The 18632-nt window shown below is 44.9% G+C and overlaps 1 protein-coding gene and 1 long non-coding RNA gene across 2 annotated transcripts in view; both read right to left on the bottom strand.

Annotated features, from left to right (window-relative positions):
- Positions 1–18632, bottom strand: part of LOC137434435 (fibroblast growth factor 22-like) — a 172693-nt gene that overhangs the window by 79007 nt on the left and 75054 nt on the right. The gene's annotated exons all lie outside the window — the stretch shown is intronic.
- Positions 10984–12646, bottom strand: LOC137434430 (uncharacterized). Its single transcript, XR_010985858.2, has 3 exons — positions 11476–12646; positions 11115–11203; positions 10984–11007 (listed from the first exon to the last, which is right to left on the bottom strand). It is a non-coding gene; the product is annotated as an uncharacterized LOC137434430 (long non-coding RNA).

Consider the following 18632-nt stretch of genomic DNA (forward strand, 5'->3'; position numbering starts at 1 on the left):
CAGAATGATGTCTAATCGAGACCAGAATCCCGTTCGGATGACAGCCACAGCCACACGGCCAAAGCTGCGCAAATGTGCCCTCAAGGCGACGTGGAAATCCACAGGCACCGTCCAGGCGACTGAGAAATCACACCCTCGGGTATGGACGTTTCACGGCTCCAAATCGGCGACCCGCAGATTTACCTTCAAAATCCACGTTACACACACACCAGATAAACGTCTGAATGCGGTGAAAACAGCTGAAGCGAAGCAAAGAAACCTTGCGCGACGTGCAAAGCTTGCGAGTCAAAATGGCCGACGGCCCCTTCTCAAGGCGTAACGGCCCGATGATGATTCTCCTCGGAATCAACCGCCAAAAACCTGACACGCAGGTTGATCTGTCACAGCGATAACAACTCTGTCACAAGAATCCCTTTCCCGGGAAACCCGAAGTTCGCGAGTGACCTCCGTTCGTCAACGTTTTGTTCCAGAACTCGAAGTAGCTCGGCTTTCTTGTTGAACTCACTCGCTCCGCCTTCTTTTTCCTCTTCCTCTTCGTCGTCGTTCGGTCCCGGTTTCATTTAAAACATTAACTTTTTTACCTTTTGGAAAATAGTAATATCTATTTCCCTTAAACAACAACAATAATAGTACATGGAATCAAAAATGTTTACAGTGGATGAAAACCACAACAACGGAAGTGACAAATCCGTAACACTTCCCCCCCTCAAGAAAGAAAGTTTGAACAGAGTGAAAACTTTCTTTGCAGGCAAAAACTCATTTAACAAACAAAAGTAAAACTCACACCGAAATGATCAATTCCCGTGAGCAACGATAATTAATATTTCCCAAAATAAAGCAACAAAACTTCCAAACAACCTACAGAAATTTCCAAAGTTAGTTCACTCTGGACAAAGCATCAGCAACGACATTGTCCCTGCCCTTTCCATGCTCAATTTCCAAGTTGAACTCCTGCAAAGCCAAACTTCATCTCATTAACCTCTGGTTTTTATTTTTCATTTTTTGAATGAAGGTTAAGGGGTTGTGATCAAAAATCCAAAGCAAAGCAAATCTATAGCACTTTTTGAAGGAGGCCGAGCTGAGAGCCAGGTTTCATGGTGGTTGGGTGGTGAGGCCTGGAAGTATTCACTGCATGGACACATTTAGGAACGTGGAGTTCACGGGTTAATCCGTGTTGGAATCTTGGCTCGGTTGCTCCTGAGCACTCAGTGCTTCCAACTCTTCTCTTGATCATAAAAATCATAATCACAGTTGTAGAGTCGGGTGCTGTAGTCACGTGAGTAGCGGTCCCCATCTCGGCTACCGCCATAATAGTCATCCCGTCAAGAGTTGCCAAAACTGCGCTGCTGCTGCTGGGAGCCTCCGTAGTAATCATGACTGCGGCCGCCACCAAAACTACTACTCCCACCCCGGGAGCCATAGCCACCCCTGAAACTACCTCCACGTTTTCCTCCTCTGCAGCCCCCTCGACGCCCATGGCCTGCCTTCTCTACTGTTATGGCCCGACCATCCAAATCCTTGCCATTCAAATCCTTTTGTGCATCTTTGGCGTCCTTTGTGTTTTCAAACGTGACAAAGCCAAACCCTCTCGACATTTGCGTCTCTCTGTCTTTTATCAGCAGCACTTCCACGAGTGGTCCATATTTGCCAAAGATAGAGTCCAGAACATCTTCACTTGTGTCAAAGCTCAGTCCACCTACAAAGAGCTTGACAACATTGCCTCCATCCATGACTTGTGTGTGCTGACACTTAGTTTCAGGGTACTCGACAAGAAATGCCTGTGCAAAGCGTGACGTCAGTGCCTTCTCCTTCTCTTCAGAGCGTTTCCTACGCATAGCACGAGTCACGGCACAGGATGGAAAGATGAAAGATACCCGGAATCTCCTGCTCTAACTGGGCAGTGTTATTTTCCATACTAGGCTTTTCAACAAACATCGGGTTACCAGAAACTTGACCACCGGCCAACTCATTCCCGATAACAAAAGAGATTCCCTCTACAGGAAGAGTGGCTTGTAAACCTACGGTGACCGGTCCAGACACCAAATCAGACTTCAAATGGATGACATGAAGTGGAGCTTTAACATAGCCACCAACCTCCTGTAAAAGAATATAACACCAGTTGCCGTCTTCTCTGACAATGGCAAAATGCCCTCAAGCATCAAAGATTGATGTGCTCCTGTGTCCCTCAATACCCTAACAGGTCTCTGATTCGTTAAGTCTCCATCCAGTGACACAAACCCCTCTGAAATAAAAGGTTTGTAACCCTCTTGAACAAGGTCATTCTGTGATGCCGTAACTTTGGCATGGGAAGCTTCACAAGGCACTGTCCTCCAAGGACGATTTCTCGCATTGGCCAATGCATTCGGAGTTGTATTAGTCTGACTCCGCTCCTGATTTTTCCTTTTCAGGGCATAACATTGGGACAGCAAATGCCCAGGTTTCTTGCAAAAAGCACAAGTAGGCCCGGAGGAAAAACTCGAGGTCTGCCTCGGGCCCCCCGGGAAAATAAGTCTGTCGTGGAACTGTAGTCTTCTGATCCTTAAAGTCGCGGTATCAGATTTGTCCTCATAGTCATCTCTAGGCCGCCTCCATGAATATTTGTTATCCGCACCGGATTTACCATAACTCCCCTGGCTAACTCTAGGCGGGAAGTTAGGTTTGTGGAACCCCATCCTGTGTGTCAAGGCATAGTCATCTGCCACGGTTGCTGCCTCATACAACTCTGGCACTTTCTTTTCATCCAGATGTACTTTAATGTCCGCGTGGACACACTGTTTGAATTCCTACACCAAGATCAATTGTCGCAACCGGTTGAAGTCTTTCCCAATCCCCTTCGAGTCACACCACTGATCAAACATGGTTTCCTTCATTCTGGCAAACTCCACATGGGTCTCACTCTCCCTCTTCCTGGCATTCCTGAATTTTTGCCGGTAAGCTTCAGGGACCAATTCATAGGCTTTGAGAATGGTTTTCTTCACTATCTCATAATCTGCACATTGGTCAATCGGTAAAGCCGAATAGATATCTTGAGCTTTACCCACCAAAACACTTTGCACTAACATAGTCCAGGACCCCACAGGCCATTTTAGCATTTGAGCCACTTTCTCAAAGTGTAAAAAAAACTTGGCTACCTCCTTTTCATTGAAGGGTGGAACCAGCCTCAAATGCCTACCAATATCCCAAGTGTTCTGACTAGTTGTCGAACTAGCCGGCATGGATACTACTTCTCTCCGTTCTCCCATTAATTCCAGCTCCTTGAGTTTAAGTTCCTTCTGATACTCCATGTCACGTTCCTTTAACTCCCTTTCGGCTCTCCTTTCCTCTGCTCTTTCCTCTGCTCTTCTCTTTTCTTCAGCTCTCCTTTCCTCTGCTCTTCTCTCCTCGATTTCTCGTTCCTCTTCTACTCTTCTTTCCTCGAGTTCCCTTTCAGCTCTCCTTTCCTCTGCTCTTCTCTCCTCGAGTTCTCATTCCTGTTCTGCTCTTCTTTCCTCGAGTTCTCGTTCCTGTTCTGCTTTTTCCTTTTCTGCTTTCCTTTCCTCTGCTTTTAACCTTTCCTGGCTCCTGACCTTTCCTGACATATTCCTTGTCCCACCAGAGATTCTACCACCAATGACTGCATCTCTGCTTTCTTCATATGAGCTCGGACCTCCAAGTTAAAATATTTGGCCAATATCAAGAGTTCCGATATTTTTAACGCTTGGAACTGTGCCTCATTAGGGGATGCCGCAAACTTTTCTGCGTCAAACACCATGGTGACTATCAGTTAACACCTGTTAACCCTCACACAAAATAATTTTAGGAATGTTAGGGAATTCTATCCCGGACGAGTGTTAGGGAATTTAATCCTGGACGAGTGTTAGGGAATTTAATCCCGGACAAGATTTTTGTCAGCAAAGACAAGCCCCCAATTTCAATTTGGGCCAATCCCGGACGGGCCCCCAATTTCTGTTACGTGCTCCTCCCCAAACCCCCTGGTCACGGTGTACCTCCCCGAGAGGAGTCACGGCAGAAAAATGTGTTATTCTGTATGTCAAAGATCAATGGTGAAGCCACACCAATTGTTACCAACCAACAAATATTGTATTAAGATCACACAAGAATAACAACACAAAATAATAGTAATCAATTGTACAACAAATAGTATATCATTCCTATGATGGTACCAGCAGGTTCGTACAATATAACTCACTGTGCTCCAAGTGAGCGAAAAGAAGAAGATTCCCAATGTCTCTATTCCCGCATCAAGCCAAAGTCGTATTCCGGCATCAAGCCAAAGTCGTATTCCGGCATCCAGCCAAAGTCGTATTCCGGCATCAAGCCAAAGTCGATCCGCTCCAGCGATCGTCAGAACGATGTCTAATCGAGACCAGAATCCCGTTCGGATGACAGCCACAGCCACGCGGCCATAGCTGTGCAAAAGTGCCCTCAAGGCAACGGGGAAATCCAAAGGCGCCCTCCAGGCGACTGAGAAATCACACCCTCGGGTATTGACGTTTCATGGCTCCAAATCGGCGACCCGCAGATTTACCTTCAAAATCCATGTTACACACACACCAGATAAACGTCTGAATGCGGTGAAAACGGCTGAAGCGAAGCAAAGAAACCTTGCGTGACGCGCAAAGCGCGCGAGTCAAAATGGCCGACGGCCCGTTCTCGAGGCGTAACGGCCCGACGATGATTCTCCTCGGAATCAACCGCCAAAAACCTGACACACAGGTTGATCTGTCACAGCGATAACAACTCTGTCACAAGAATCCCTTTCCCGGGAAACCCGAAGTTCGCTAGTGACCTCCGTTCGTCAACGTTTTGCTCCAGAACTCGAAGTAGCTTGGCTTTCTTGTCGAACTCACTCGCTCCGCCTTCTTTTTCCTCTTCCTCGTCGTTCGGTTCCGGTTTCGTTTAAAACATTAACTTTTTTACCTTTTGGAAAATAGTAATATCTATTTCCCTTAAACGACAACAATAATAGTACATGGAATCAAAAATGTTTACAGTGGATGAAAACCACAACAACGGAAGTGACGAATCCGTAACAATACTAATGAAATTTGAGTATGTCTATTAATTACATACTAATGAAATGTGAGTACATCTATTAATTACGTACTAATGCAATGCGCGTACGTCTATTAATTACATACTAATGAAATTTGTGTTTGTCTATTAATTATATACTAATGAAATGTGAGTACGTCTATTAATTACGTACTAATGAAATGTGAGTACATCTATTAATTACATACCAATGAAATGTGAGTACGTCTATTAATTACGTACTAATGAAATGTGAGTACGTCTATTAATTAAGTACTAATGAAATGTGAGTATGTCTATTAATTACGTACTAATGAAATGAGAGTACGTCTATTAATAATTAAAGACTGTTTGAATGAGAATCAGGCCACTTAGACCTTTTTTGACTTTTTAAGACCCTTTTGTCACTTTAAACCCCTTTAAACCCTTCGTAAATCACATTTACTGGATTTAGACCCCTTTAACCCTCTAGACCCCTTTAGACAATATTGTTGAAATGTGTGTTTAATAGGTTGGAGGCCCAGGATAAGCTGGTGTAGTCAATGACTGATCAAATGTACTGTTTGTATGTAAGTGATGTTGTTTCTTTGTGGTGTCTGAAGTCTGTGCCTGGAAGTACCCCAGAGTGGATTCAGCCTGGGTTTGCATTTTTGTGATGTGATCTGAAAATGCTATACATCACATTGACATGCAATGACATGGATGTGTTAAAATTGATGTCGAGTATTTTTGTTTGGTGTGTGTGTGGAATAGGGATGTTGTGCATTGTGATGTGTGGCAAAGCACTGCAGTACCTTCATATGTATTCACACAACTTGACTATTTTCAAATTTTGTTATGTTACAGCCTGAATTTAAAATGGATTAAATTGAGATTTTTTTTGTCACTCATCTATCTACACATAATACCGCAAAATATGAAAGTGAAATTTTAAAAAGAAATTTTTCCAAGATAATTAAGAATGAAACACAGAAATATCAAATTTACATAAGTATTCAACCCCGTGAGTCAATACTTCGTAGAAGCAGCTTTGGCAGTGATTGTAGCTTCAAGTTTTCTTGGGTATGTCTGTATCAGCTTTGCACACCTGGATTTGGGGAGTTTCTCCCATTCTTCCTTGCAGATTTGCTCAAGCTCTGTCAAATTGGATGGGAAGCGTCGGTGAACAGCAATCTTCAAGTCTTTCCACAGATTCTCAATGGGATTCAAGTCTGGGCCTTGGCTGGGCCACTAAAGGACTTTCACCTTCCTGTCCTGTGTTGATGTTGCTCTGGCCAATGTTGCTTTGGCTGTATGCTTGGGATCATTGTCCTGTTGGGACGTAAATCTTCTCCACAGTCCAAGGACCTTTACACTCTGAAGCAGGTTCTCCTCAAGGATTTGCCTGTATTTGGTTCCATTAATTGTTGCCTCTATCCTTACAAGTCTCCCAGTCCCTGCTGTTGAAAAGCATCCCCATAGCATGATGCTGCCACCACGATGCTTCACGGTAGGGATGGTGTTAGATTGGTGATGAGCTATGCTCGGTTTCCACCAGACGTAGTGAGTGCTTTGCATTCAGGCAAAATAGTTCAACTTTTATCTCATCAGACCACAGAATATTTTGCCTCATGCTCTGAGTCTTTCACATGTGTTTTTACAAACACCAGGTGTGCTGTTATGTGCCTTTTTCTCAGAAGTGGCTTCCATCTGGCCACTCTACCATAAAGCCTAGATTTGTGAAGTGCTGCAGAGTCTGTTGTCCTTCCGGCAGGTTCTCCTATCTCAGCCAAGAAACTCTGGAGTTCTGACAGACTGATAATTGGGTTCTTGGTCACCTCCCTGATCAAGCTCCTTCTTGCCCGATTGCTCTGTTTGGGTGGCCAACCATCTCTAGGAAGAATCTGGGTAGTTATATATTCTTTCCATTTCCTAATGATGGAGCTCACTGTGCTCTTGGGAACTTTCAACACTATAAATTGTTTTATACCCTTCCCCAGATCGATGCCTCCTCACAATTATATCTCGGAGTTCTACAGACAGTTCCTTGGATTTCATGGTAGAGTTTCTGCTCTGACATGCAGTGTCAACTGTGGGACCTTATCTGGAAAGGTGTGTTTCTTTCTAAATCATGTCTAATCAATTGAATTGGTGACAGTTGGACTCCAATCAAGTTATCAAGACATCTCAAGGATGATCAAAGGAAAATGGATGCACCTGAGCTCAATTTGGAGTGTCATAACAGAGGGGTTGAGCACTTATTGACTCAAGACATTTCAGCTTTTTATTTTTAATTAGTTTGTACAATTTTCCAAAAGAAAATCCGCTTTGACATTATGGGGTATTATGTGTAGATCAGGGACAAAAAAATCTCATTTTAATCCTTTTTTAAATTTAGACTGTAACGCAAGAAAATGTGAAAAAATTCAAGGGGTGTGAGTACTTTCTGAAGGCACTGTATAATTCCTTGGTGTAATTTGTGAAAAGAATGATTGTTGATTTTGAGGGGGCTATTTTTAGTCCGTTGATGGTGAGCCAGATTTGTAGGTTGCTGAGGAAGTGTAGAAGTGGTGCTTTGGTGGTGTTGATGTTGCTATGGGTAGAGGTAATGGTTATGTCCATCCGCATACGAGGCTATTTGTATGTTCTCAGGTGGTTGTGGAATGTCGTGCATGAAAATATTAGAGTGTGGGGGAGAGGTCTGAGCCTTGAGGGACTCCGTTAAGAAAGTATCATGTGTGTGTGATGGTTTGCCATTAAAAGTTATGTATGACTGTCTGCATGATAGGTAGTTGGCAAGCCAGGGTTTGGTGCTGTTGTACATATTTGTGTTGAGTATTTTGTTTTTTGAGTTTTGGGAAGGTGGCAAAGGCTTTACCGGTGTCTATTGTCATAAGAATAGTGTGTTTTGGTGGTTTTCGACTGTTGAAGCCATCAAAGGTGTTTTGTGTGAGGTTTGCAAGGAGAGTGGTACTGGGGTGGTTTGGTCTGAATCTGTGTTGGGTGTGTGAGAGTGGGATGTGAGGGTTTGTGAGGGTAAATATTAGGTGTTCTGTAACTTTGGAGTGTGTGCAAAGTAATGCGATAGGTTTATTATTATTTCGTATGCAGCCTGGGGCTTCTGGTGCATCATTCCTGGGAGTGCTGCTGTGTCACTGATGCAGTTCCCCCTGTTTCCAGTAAGCTGGCACTGATTTTGACAACCTCGGAAGGATGACAGTCTTAGTCAACCCACCTGGTATTATTTAACGACACGGCAGAGGCTCAAACTCAAGACCTTAAGCCAGCCACCTTCATGTGATAGGTCTGTAAGAGGCTGCTTTAGTGGGTTCTTGTTTCCAAATTTGGGGATTTCTTGAGTGGTGGTCAGAGAAAGTGCCTATATTTGTGAGGGTTGATATGCTGTGTGGTCCAAGGTTTTTCATGTAAATTGGAGATGTCAGGGCCTGTAGCTTGTGAATTTTTGATGTTTTTTGTTGTTTGCGTGGGAACAAATGGCATGATGGTGTTACCGAGTTGGTAGTCAGGCTTATGTGTTGTAATACTTCTTTCCTCTTTTCTGGATCCTATGTGACTTATGTTTGCTTAATTGTTTATGAGGATGTTGGCTTGGTGTTTCTCTGATGGTATGTTGTCTGTGGTAGTGTTGGTTGCATGTGAGGATGTTATGTCGCTGTTAGTGATGCTGTTTATGATTTTGTTGGTGTTTTGTATTGGTTGAGTGTTCTAATGTTTGTGCAAAGGAGTCAGTGCCAGTTTTAGGTTTCTTTCACGAATATTTAGTTGTTACCTCTGCCACCGATGGTGGATTGAGGTTAAGTTTTTTTCACTTGTCCCTGGCTGTCTGGTTGTTACTTACAAAATCGAAGACTTTTCAAATATATTGGTCAGTTGACTTTGTTATTCTGTCTGTTTGTTTGTCTGTTTGTCAATCGCCAATATGTCACAATTTTAATCCGATTGATCCGACCTTTGATTAATATCGTCAATTTTAATCCTAATGTAATGGAAAATTTGATGTATCAATGGCAACTTTTTTGGGGGGTGAGGAGGGAAGAGGGAGGGTTGGATTTTGCAAGCTCTAGATAATTTGATGGTCTGCATGACGTCTTTCTTGTTACTTGCGAAAGATGGAAGATTTTTTCAAGTATATTGGTTGGTCTTGCGCGTTATTCTGTCTGTTTGTCTGTATGTCAATCACCTACAGGTCACAATTTTAAACCGATCTTTACAAAACTTCACCTAACTGTAGATCTGGCCATAAGAAAAAAGCCTATTTATTTTGAGGTCAAAAGGTCAACAACTTTGTCAAATTTCTGAAATCAATTTTCATTCGATTGACTTGAAATTTGAAGAGAATTTACATATCAGGTCAATCAATTCAACCACCAAGTATTTTTGAGGTCAACATAAGCCAAAAGGTCAACATAGGCCAAAGGTCAACAACATAGGTGGAATTTCTAAAATCCTCAATTTCAGCCGATTTGTTTGAAATCCGAGCAGACTAAACCCCACCTCCAAGAAATCGTAATCGGCAACTAAGCCCCGCCTCTAGAAAGAGCATGGCCGTGAGGCCATGCCCTGAAGCTCGAGCGATTGGTCGGGGTGACGTCAGGGTGACTTCAGAGCGAGAAGGTTTGAAAAGGAGGAGGAAGACTCTCTGGCTCTGCTGGTTCTGGCTTGAACAAGAAGCTCGCCATTGTTGGTGCGATTGGTGTGCTAGTGATTTTGGTGCACTTTTGAGGAGAGTGAGGAGCTCTTGGCTGCGTGGGCAGCATTGTGAGGAGGGAAGAAGAAGAGCGCGTCTCTTGGCTCTTTCTCAGTAGTCTTTTGTCTCTCTCTCATTCTGGAACCCTGAGGGAATGAACGAAGACTATGCCGACAAAGTAGAGGAAGAGATAGGGCATCAGTCTGATTTGAAATTGGGGAAAATCTGGATGGGATCAGAGGGGATCGGTGTGGAGGTACACCTGAGAGAAGCCCAAATGGAATTGATGCAACTTCGGGGGTGTTCAGTCCCACATGTTTCAATAATGAATGTGAGGGAATCTCAACCAGAAGATACAGCACCAATGATTGCTAGACTAAAGCAACAAGAGACGTAGGAGACCATCAACAAGGGTACTGTTGGACTGGGGTGTGGCCAATAATAAATGGGAGTGTTTGAGCAGGTGGCACTGCCCCCTGCTGGAAAGAAGGTGGTGCAAGACACCACAGACAGCAAGTGGGAGCAGTTCAACCAGGTGCCCCCGCAGCTGTGGACGACACACGCCAACGACGTTGGAAGAATCCACCAAGCCAAGCCTGTTCGGGTCGCCATTGGTAGGGAATAAATTCATTGAGGGGATTACTGGAGTAGTACCAACCCCGCCACCATCCTTACTACAGTGTCTCCGGAGGCGGAATGGTTTTCGGTAATAGACCTGTGTTCCGCCTTCTTTAGCATACCCATACATCCGGACTCTGTTTTTGTTTGCATTTATGTATGAGGGACAACAATATACATGGACAGCGCTACCTCAAGGATTTTGCGATAGTCCGACATTGTTCTTGAGGACATTACACCAAGACTTGGCAGACATAGTGTTACCGGGAAATTCAAAATTAATTCAATACGTTGTTGACTTGCTAATCTGCTCTACTATCAAAGAGGGATGTTTGACGGACACAATTGCCTTATTGACGGCACTTGGGGAAAAGGACCACAAGGTTAGTAAGAATAAGTTACAATTATGCGAGCCCAGTGTGGTCTACCTGGGTCACACCCTAAGGAAGGGAGAGAGAGAACTCACCAGGAAACGCACCGAGGCGGTTAGAGAAATTCCTAGGCTGCGGACGAAACGACAGATGCGCCAGTTCCTGTGTACAGTAGGATACTGTCGGGAGTGGATAGTCGACTTCGCACCCATCCCGAGACCTTTGCAGGATGCGGTGCTCAAAGAAGCGCCGCCACAGCTAGAATGGACGGAGGAATGACTGAACAGCTTCAAACACCTGAAAATGGCGTTGACGGAGGCCCCAGCATTAGGACTTCCTGACTATGACAAAACGTTTGTACTGTACGTTCATGAAAAAGGGGGATTTGCTCAAGCAGTGCTTACCCAGCGGCATGGAGAAAAGATGCGGCGGGTGGCATACTACAGCTCACAGTTGGACGTGGTGGCTCGAGGATTGCGGACGTGTCTTAAGTCTGTGGCGGCAGCATCATGGGCGGTCGAGCATGGGCGTGAAAGCCTGTAAACTCCCTGACCCATATAAATGTACAAGGGGAATTGCTTTTCCAGAGACTCTATTCCCCGAATCCTCTCTGTCCGAATCCAGCACAGGGCCAAAACACCCCCCCCTCCCCCACCCCAGCTGGGTATTCAATTTTGGAGCCTCCGGTGCCCAAATGTGGCTCGTGGTGTGGGTCCCCTGGGTCACCTTAATCTCGTCCTGGAGATGCTTAACGGACCGACTCACCTCTTCTCGCAGAGTCTGTTGGACCCGAGCATCCTCTTCCCTGATGGTATTGTCCGAGGTCTCCAGCCGCTCCTGCATCAAATCACTCACCCTTTCATCAGTCAATTGCGGCCCCACAGGCCTTTATCAATAAACACCCGCTCTTGCTCCATTATGCGGGCTTCCAACCCTTTTACCTCCTCAGCCAACTCAACCCCCTGTTGTTTAAAGAGTCCCCATTCCTCTACCTGTTGGTGCATTCTGGCATCCACACTGGTCCAATAGCCTTCCAGGTCCACAATCACTTTATCAATTCTGGTATTAGTGGCCCCTATTCTCTCTTCCAACTTTTCCCCCATTCGGACAGCCTGGGCCGTGCTCTCCTCCACTTTTAATGCCATTTCTTCCCATTTTGATTCGAATTCTATTCCCATTGCCTGCTCCATTTCCCCGAATTTAGCCTCCTATTTTGTCTCAAATTCCCCAAGTCTGCCCTTAATTTGATTATCTAGTCTCCCCTCTATGTTATCAATTCGTTCCCCCCAGATCCTGTGTTATTCCTTCAATTTTCCCTCCATTTCATCAAATTTGTTTCCCATCCATTAATTTGTCCCTCCAATTCTCCCTTCAAACCATCAATTTTCCCTTCAAACCCCTTTTATTTCCCTCATTTCTCCCTCTATTCCATCAATTTTATCGCACATTCCCCTAGTTTCTTCCGTCAAATCATCGCTCATTCCGTTTATTAATTTGACTATGGCCTGGAAATCCATCAGACGTGCCTCCTCGTCCGATCGCTCAGGAACGGGGGAGGTTCCAATCCTACCCTCTAAAAAATCTATCCCCGACTCGCTTCCGAGCTCCTCAGAGCCCTCCAACCGCTCGGCCATTTTGTTTACATCCACCGTTATGTGCTGGCAGGCAGTTCCCGTGCACGTGTAATTTACCTCAGATAACAATGAATGAATGAATGATCGTTTTAAGACCATTTTTCCCCGCTAGATCGGGGGTTAGCCTTGCCAGCGCCATGACAATCATGGTTCCCTGTTTGAGGCAATGTTTTTATGGCCGGATGCCCTTCCTGACGCCAACCCTCAGATAACAATAAAATTTTAATTTTGTAACGCACTGTCTTGTGCTCTTCCCGACACCAATCAACAAAAATTTCGACACCCGGTACTACAATCACCTCCCCCTCGACGAGAGAAAGACAACCGTTAAAAATTTGGATTCCAAAAGCTGAGCACAATTTCGCCCTCAGTGGGTGTCGAACTCGCAACCCTCAGACACCGAGTGTCCACCGGGTTCGAATCTCAAACTCCTGACACCAGTTGACGCGTGTCTCCCCTGCAGTGATCACTGCAGGGTGACGGATGGCCGACCGAGCTTTAACTCTGAGGCGTTTACTCGACTATGGCGGTAGTGACACATGCGTGAGGTATTGTAGGGCAGCGAGAGCTTCCCAGCTTATGACTCAGCTCTGGTCTCCTTGACCATCCGGGGTCATCAAAGGTCCTGCGTCCCTGCGCGGGAAAACAAGCCGCCGACGCGAAGCGAGCTGCACCGATCTCCATAGCCCGGAACAGAGAGAGAAGTGCGACTGCACACAATGGAAACCAGGACCAAGAGTGCATCTGCTCGCAATCAAACCCAGCGCAAGAGAGAGCGAAAATGACTATGGCCTGGAAATATTCTTCCTGATTATGATCAATGATGCTGCCTTGACTACTGAGAAAAGATGGAAATATGTTGACGACCTTACCATCACTGAAGTTGTCCACAAATCACATACCAGTCATTTACAGGCTCATGTGGATGCTCTTTCAGAGTGGAGCTGTTTGAATGCAATGAAACCAAAAGCTGAAAAATGCAAAGTAATGCATGTCAGTTTTCTACGCAATGGTTCCCCTCCCCCCTTGATTAACATGGGAAATGTAGTTCTTGAATCTGTGTCGACACTTCGCCTCCTTGGCGTTACCATACAGTCGAACCTTAAGTGGGCTTCGCAGGTCGAGCAAGTCATCAAGCGCGCATCCCGCCGCCTCTACATTTTGTGCAAATTGAAGAGTAACGGTGTTTCAGACAGAGATCTTGTGTTCATCTACACAGTGTATATTCGCCCTTTGATGGAATTCTGTGCACCGGTTTGGAGTAGTGGCCCGACAGTACAGCAGTCTGATAGCATAGAGAGAGTGCAGCGAAGAGCTCTTAGGATGATCACGTACCCTGATCAAGAGAGTGCAGCGAAGAGCTCTTAGGATGATCACGTACCCTGATCAAGAGAGTGCAGCGAAGAGCTCTTAGGATGATCACGTACCCTGATCAAGAGAGTGCAGCGAAGAGCTCTTAGGATGATCACGTACCCTGATCAACATCATTACGAGGAACTCCTAAGCAGCTTCGGCATTCCTTCTCTGGCTACGCGAAGAAATGCTAAACTCACCAACTTCGCGAAATCGATCCTGGCTTCCTTGCGACATCGTGATCTGCTCCCATCTGAACGGCAAAGCCTCTCTCGAACTGGACTCAGAAATTCTCACCACACACACATTCCTCAAGCAAGAACTCAGCGATATAAACAATCTAGTGTCCCTGCTCTAGTGAAACTGTTAAACATCCAGTTGAAACATGATTAATGTCTTTTAATCTTTTAAATGAATTTTCTTCTGTTTGTTTTGATTTTCTGCATTTCTTCAATAATTTCGAAAGATTTCAACTTTTATTACCAGCATGTGCAATTTAATACAAAGTAGATATATTTATCGTGTACTATTGAAATAAAATGCATAATTTGGGGAGCATGATTAATGTATTTTAACTTTTAAAATTAATTTCCTTTGTTTTGTTTTGTTGATTTTCCGAATTTCTGTAATAAAATCGAAAGATTTTAATTTTTATTAACAGCATGTGCTATTTGACACAAAGTAAATACATTTTTCCTACATAATTGAAATAAGACGTATAATTTGAAATACTTTGATTAATTGATTGAATATTAAATTTTTGTAATGTTATATATTATACTATTTTAAAGTCAGTGTAGGCTATTTAGTACAAATATTTAGATATTTTGAATGTAATTATTGACATTTATATATTGACCGAAGCATTTCAACCTTTAAATGAATTTCTTTTGTTTTTATTGATTCACCAATGCAAAAAGGAAATTAATCCCGCCAGGGAGTAATGCATTCGATCGTGTCCGTGTGTGTGTGTGTGTGTGTGTGTGTGTGTGTGTGTGTGTGTGTGTGTGTGTGTGTGTGTCCATGTGTGTGTTCGTGTGTTTGTGAACAGGATGTATGGAAAAGTTCTGAACGGATTTGGATGAAAGTTGGTGGGATGATTTCACTTGGGATAAGGAAGAATTGATTAGTTTTTGGTGAAGCTCAGGATATTATTCCGGATTCAGGAATTTTTTGAAGGATTTTTTACCATTGGAAGATGGGACTCAGCAGCGGCCACCCAGGGCGGGAATATGCGCTCTACTGAGTGGCGTTCTAGTTGATTTCTTTTTCTGTCTGTATAATGTACGAGCAGAAGTACCCGGCGTTGCCGGGCGGGGGAGGTGGAGGGGATGGAGGAGGAGAAGGGGAGGGGGATGGGGGAGGGAGGAATGGAGGATGGAGGAATGGGAATTGGGGGGTATGGGGGGGAAGGGGTGAGGGTGGGAGGTGAGAGAGGGAGGAGAGGAGGGGGGACATCTCATTTGTCTCTGAGACAAATGGCGACACACAGACAGACACACACAGACAGACATCTCTCTTAAATAGTATATTTGTCACTATGTGAAATTATTTATCTTATTATAATTCACCAAATGTCCGTCTGTCTGTTTGAAGGTACCGTAAATACTGCTGAACCGATCGCAAAGATATTTTTGGTGGGTAATCCTGGAACCCCTGGGAGTAAAATAGGCTATTTAGTTTTCCCAATTTCAGCTTTGCTCTCCAGCATTCTCAGGCTTGGACTCCCGCATAACATTCGCGTTCGCATAACGTTCATTGTGACGATGTTCTCATTGCAACGATGTTGTGACGATGTACAGTCACGTGAAAAAGTAAATACACCCCATGTAAAATTTTGACTTTTTCAACATATTTCAACATACAGCTATTTGATCTTCATTTCAACAATATTGATAGATAAAGGTGATATAATATAACAAATATCATGAAACATTTACATTTTGTAGTCCATTGTATAATTTAAATAAACATAAATGCAAATTTCACATGTGGAAAAAGTAAGTATACCCCTACATTTATCACCACTTCAAATACCTAAATTTAGAATCAGGTGCACCCGCTCAGGTGCTCATGATTAGAACATCGTTAGAGAGGATCTTGGAGGAACCTGTCTTATTTAAACCTCAGACATTTAGTTTGGTTTGCTCTTTGTTGTTGAAGTGTGCGGCGTCACCATGCCTAGATCAAAAGAGCTCTCTGAGGCCTTCAGAAAGAAGGTTATAGATGCCTACGAGTCTGGGAAGGGATTTAAAAAGATCTCCAAACAATTTGAAATCAATCATTCGACTGTCAGGAAGATCATCTACAAGTGGAGAAGATTCCAAACAACTGCCAACTTGTTCAGGGCAGGCCGCCCCAGCAAGTTCAGCCCGAGAGCAGACCGCAAGATGCTGAAAGAAGTCTCTAAGTACCCCAAAATGTCATCACGGGACCTACAGGTAGCTCTTGCCACTGTTGATGAAAAAGTGCACGAGTCTACCATTAGAAAGAGGCTGCACAAATTTGATCTGCATGGGAGGTGTGCCAGGAGGAAACCTTTGCTGTCCAGAAAGAACATCAGGGCAAGAATAAAGTTTGCCAATGAACACCTCGGCAAAGACCAGCACTTCTGGAACAATGTGCTCTGGACAGATGAGTCAAAGGTAGAGCTATTTGGCCACAGTACCAGAAGACATGTTTGGCGAAAACCAAAGACAGCATTTGACCACAAGAACCTGATACCAACTGTAAAGCATGGTGGTGGAAATTTTATGGTTTGGGGCAGCTTTGCTGCATCAGGGCCTGGGCAGCTCACCATCATAGAATCCACGATGAATTCTTCATTGTACCAGAGGGTGCTTGAGGATAATGTGAGGCCATCTGTCGGAAAGTTGAAGCTCAACCGAAGGTGAACCTTGCAACATGACAATGACCATAAACATACCAGTAAATCCACCAAGGAATGACTGAAAAGAAAGAAATGGAGGGTTCTGGAATGGCCAAGTCAAAGCCCGGATCTAAATCCCATCGAGATGTTGTGGGGGGATTTGAAACGAGCTGTGCATGCAAGAAACCCCTCAAACATCGCACAGCTGAAAGAATTCTGCATGGAGGAGTGGGCAAAAATTTCTCCCAGTCAATGTCAGAGACTGGTAGACAGTTATAAGAAACGCCTACTTGAGGTTGTTTCTGCCAAAGGGGGCAATACCACCTATTAGAGCCAAGGGTGTACTTACCTTTTCCACATGCGAAATTTGCATTTATGTTTATTTAAATTATACAATGGACTACAAAATGTAAATGTTTCATGATATTTGTTATATTATATCACCTTTATCTATCAATATTGTTGAAATGAAGATCAAATAGCTGTATGTTGAAATATGTTGAAAAAGTCAAAACTTTACATGGGGTGTACTTACTTTTTCACGTGACTGTATGTGTTCACGGTTGTGTTTGACGTGACGGTGTGAACGTAATTTCGTAATGTTTTTGGTTTCGTAATCCTTTAATGAGCGTTTAATGTTTAATGAACGTTTAATGTTTAATGAACATTTAATGCTCTTCGATGTCCGGGGCCGCACGCGCCCTCCACATTGGACGGGCGAGCGTGTACCTTGCCCTTCGCCGTCAGGCTCGGGTAAACCGCTGAGCCCCATCTGTGATGGGGACTGGGGCTTGAGACAGTGTCCTTCATTAAAAGTATAATAAACGCTGTCTCCATGGATCTTGCCAAGGCCGTAACGTTTCATCTCTACATGATGGAATTCCACGTAGCTATTTGGTCGGTGAATACACTAACAGATCGCTGTCTCCATCGATCTTGCCAAGGCCGTAACAGCTATCGGCTCAAAATCCTTTTAACTGTTGATTTGGTACAGTTACACGTATCGAGAATTTGGTACACGTATCGGGAGTACATACGACATAGCGATTGTGAACACGATTATCGATCACGATTCACGATCACGATCACGATCATCACGATCATAGTGTATCGATCACGATTTGAAACACGATGGTGTAGCGGTTACCTTATTCGCATGTCGTGGTTAACTTATTCGCATGCCGCGGTTAACTTATTCGCATGTGACGGTTACCTTATGTTTGGTCATAATCCACGTGCACGGGCCTGTGGGGCTTTTGGTTTGTTGGACGTGACGCACACACGGTTGTCGGAGCCACGCCCTCCGAAGAGGGTTTTGGCTTTATAAAAGCGGTACGACTTCCGTTCGCGTAGAGTGTGCTGGAGATTTCTGTACGAATAAACAAGCTTCGAACCCTACGAAATGGCCTCGTCTTCTCGCCTTCTGCGACTCCTAAACTGGTGACCCCGGCTGCCCCCGAACGGATTCGGGGGCTGCAAACGAACACGGCAAGCGCGCCCTGGCCAGGGAAGCCACATTAACTGGTGACCCCGGCTTCTCCCAAACGGATGCGGGCGCGGTTTTGAACGCAGTTTCGATCGAACTGCCGGAGTTTTGGAAACGACGAGCGGCCATGTGGTTCGCGCACCGCGCTCGGCTCCTCCTCTACGACCAGAGGGGCGAGCCTGCTCCAGGACCCTCCGAAAGAACGCAGTTACGAGATGTGGGTGGCACTGCTGCTCATCTCTTGTGTGCGCACTGACGTTGGCGGCACGGCTGCTTCGTTACCTTCGCGCGCACTGCTGCTCACAACTCGCGAAACTCTACAACTACAGCTACAGCTCACGTGTCGAAAGCTGCAACTCGCGCAACTACTACTCCAACTCTGCATCCTCGGGAGGCCCGCGAGGAACCTCGGCAGCCTCCCCCGAGGCCTTGACCAGCCCCTCGGTTGGCTCAACCCCTTTTCGCGCGCACCGAGGCCAAGCACTGCTCGAGCCTTCTCGGCACTGCCGAGCGCGCCCACGAACTGCAACCTCGGGAGGCCCGCGAGGAACCTCGGCAGCCTCCCCCGAGGCCTTTGACC

This window comes from Myxine glutinosa, chromosome 10 (assembly GCF_964187855.1).
Source record: "Myxine glutinosa chromosome 10, kmMyxGlut1.1, whole genome shotgun sequence".
Taxonomy (NCBI): domain Eukaryota; kingdom Metazoa; phylum Chordata; class Myxini; order Myxiniformes; family Myxinidae; genus Myxine; species Myxine glutinosa.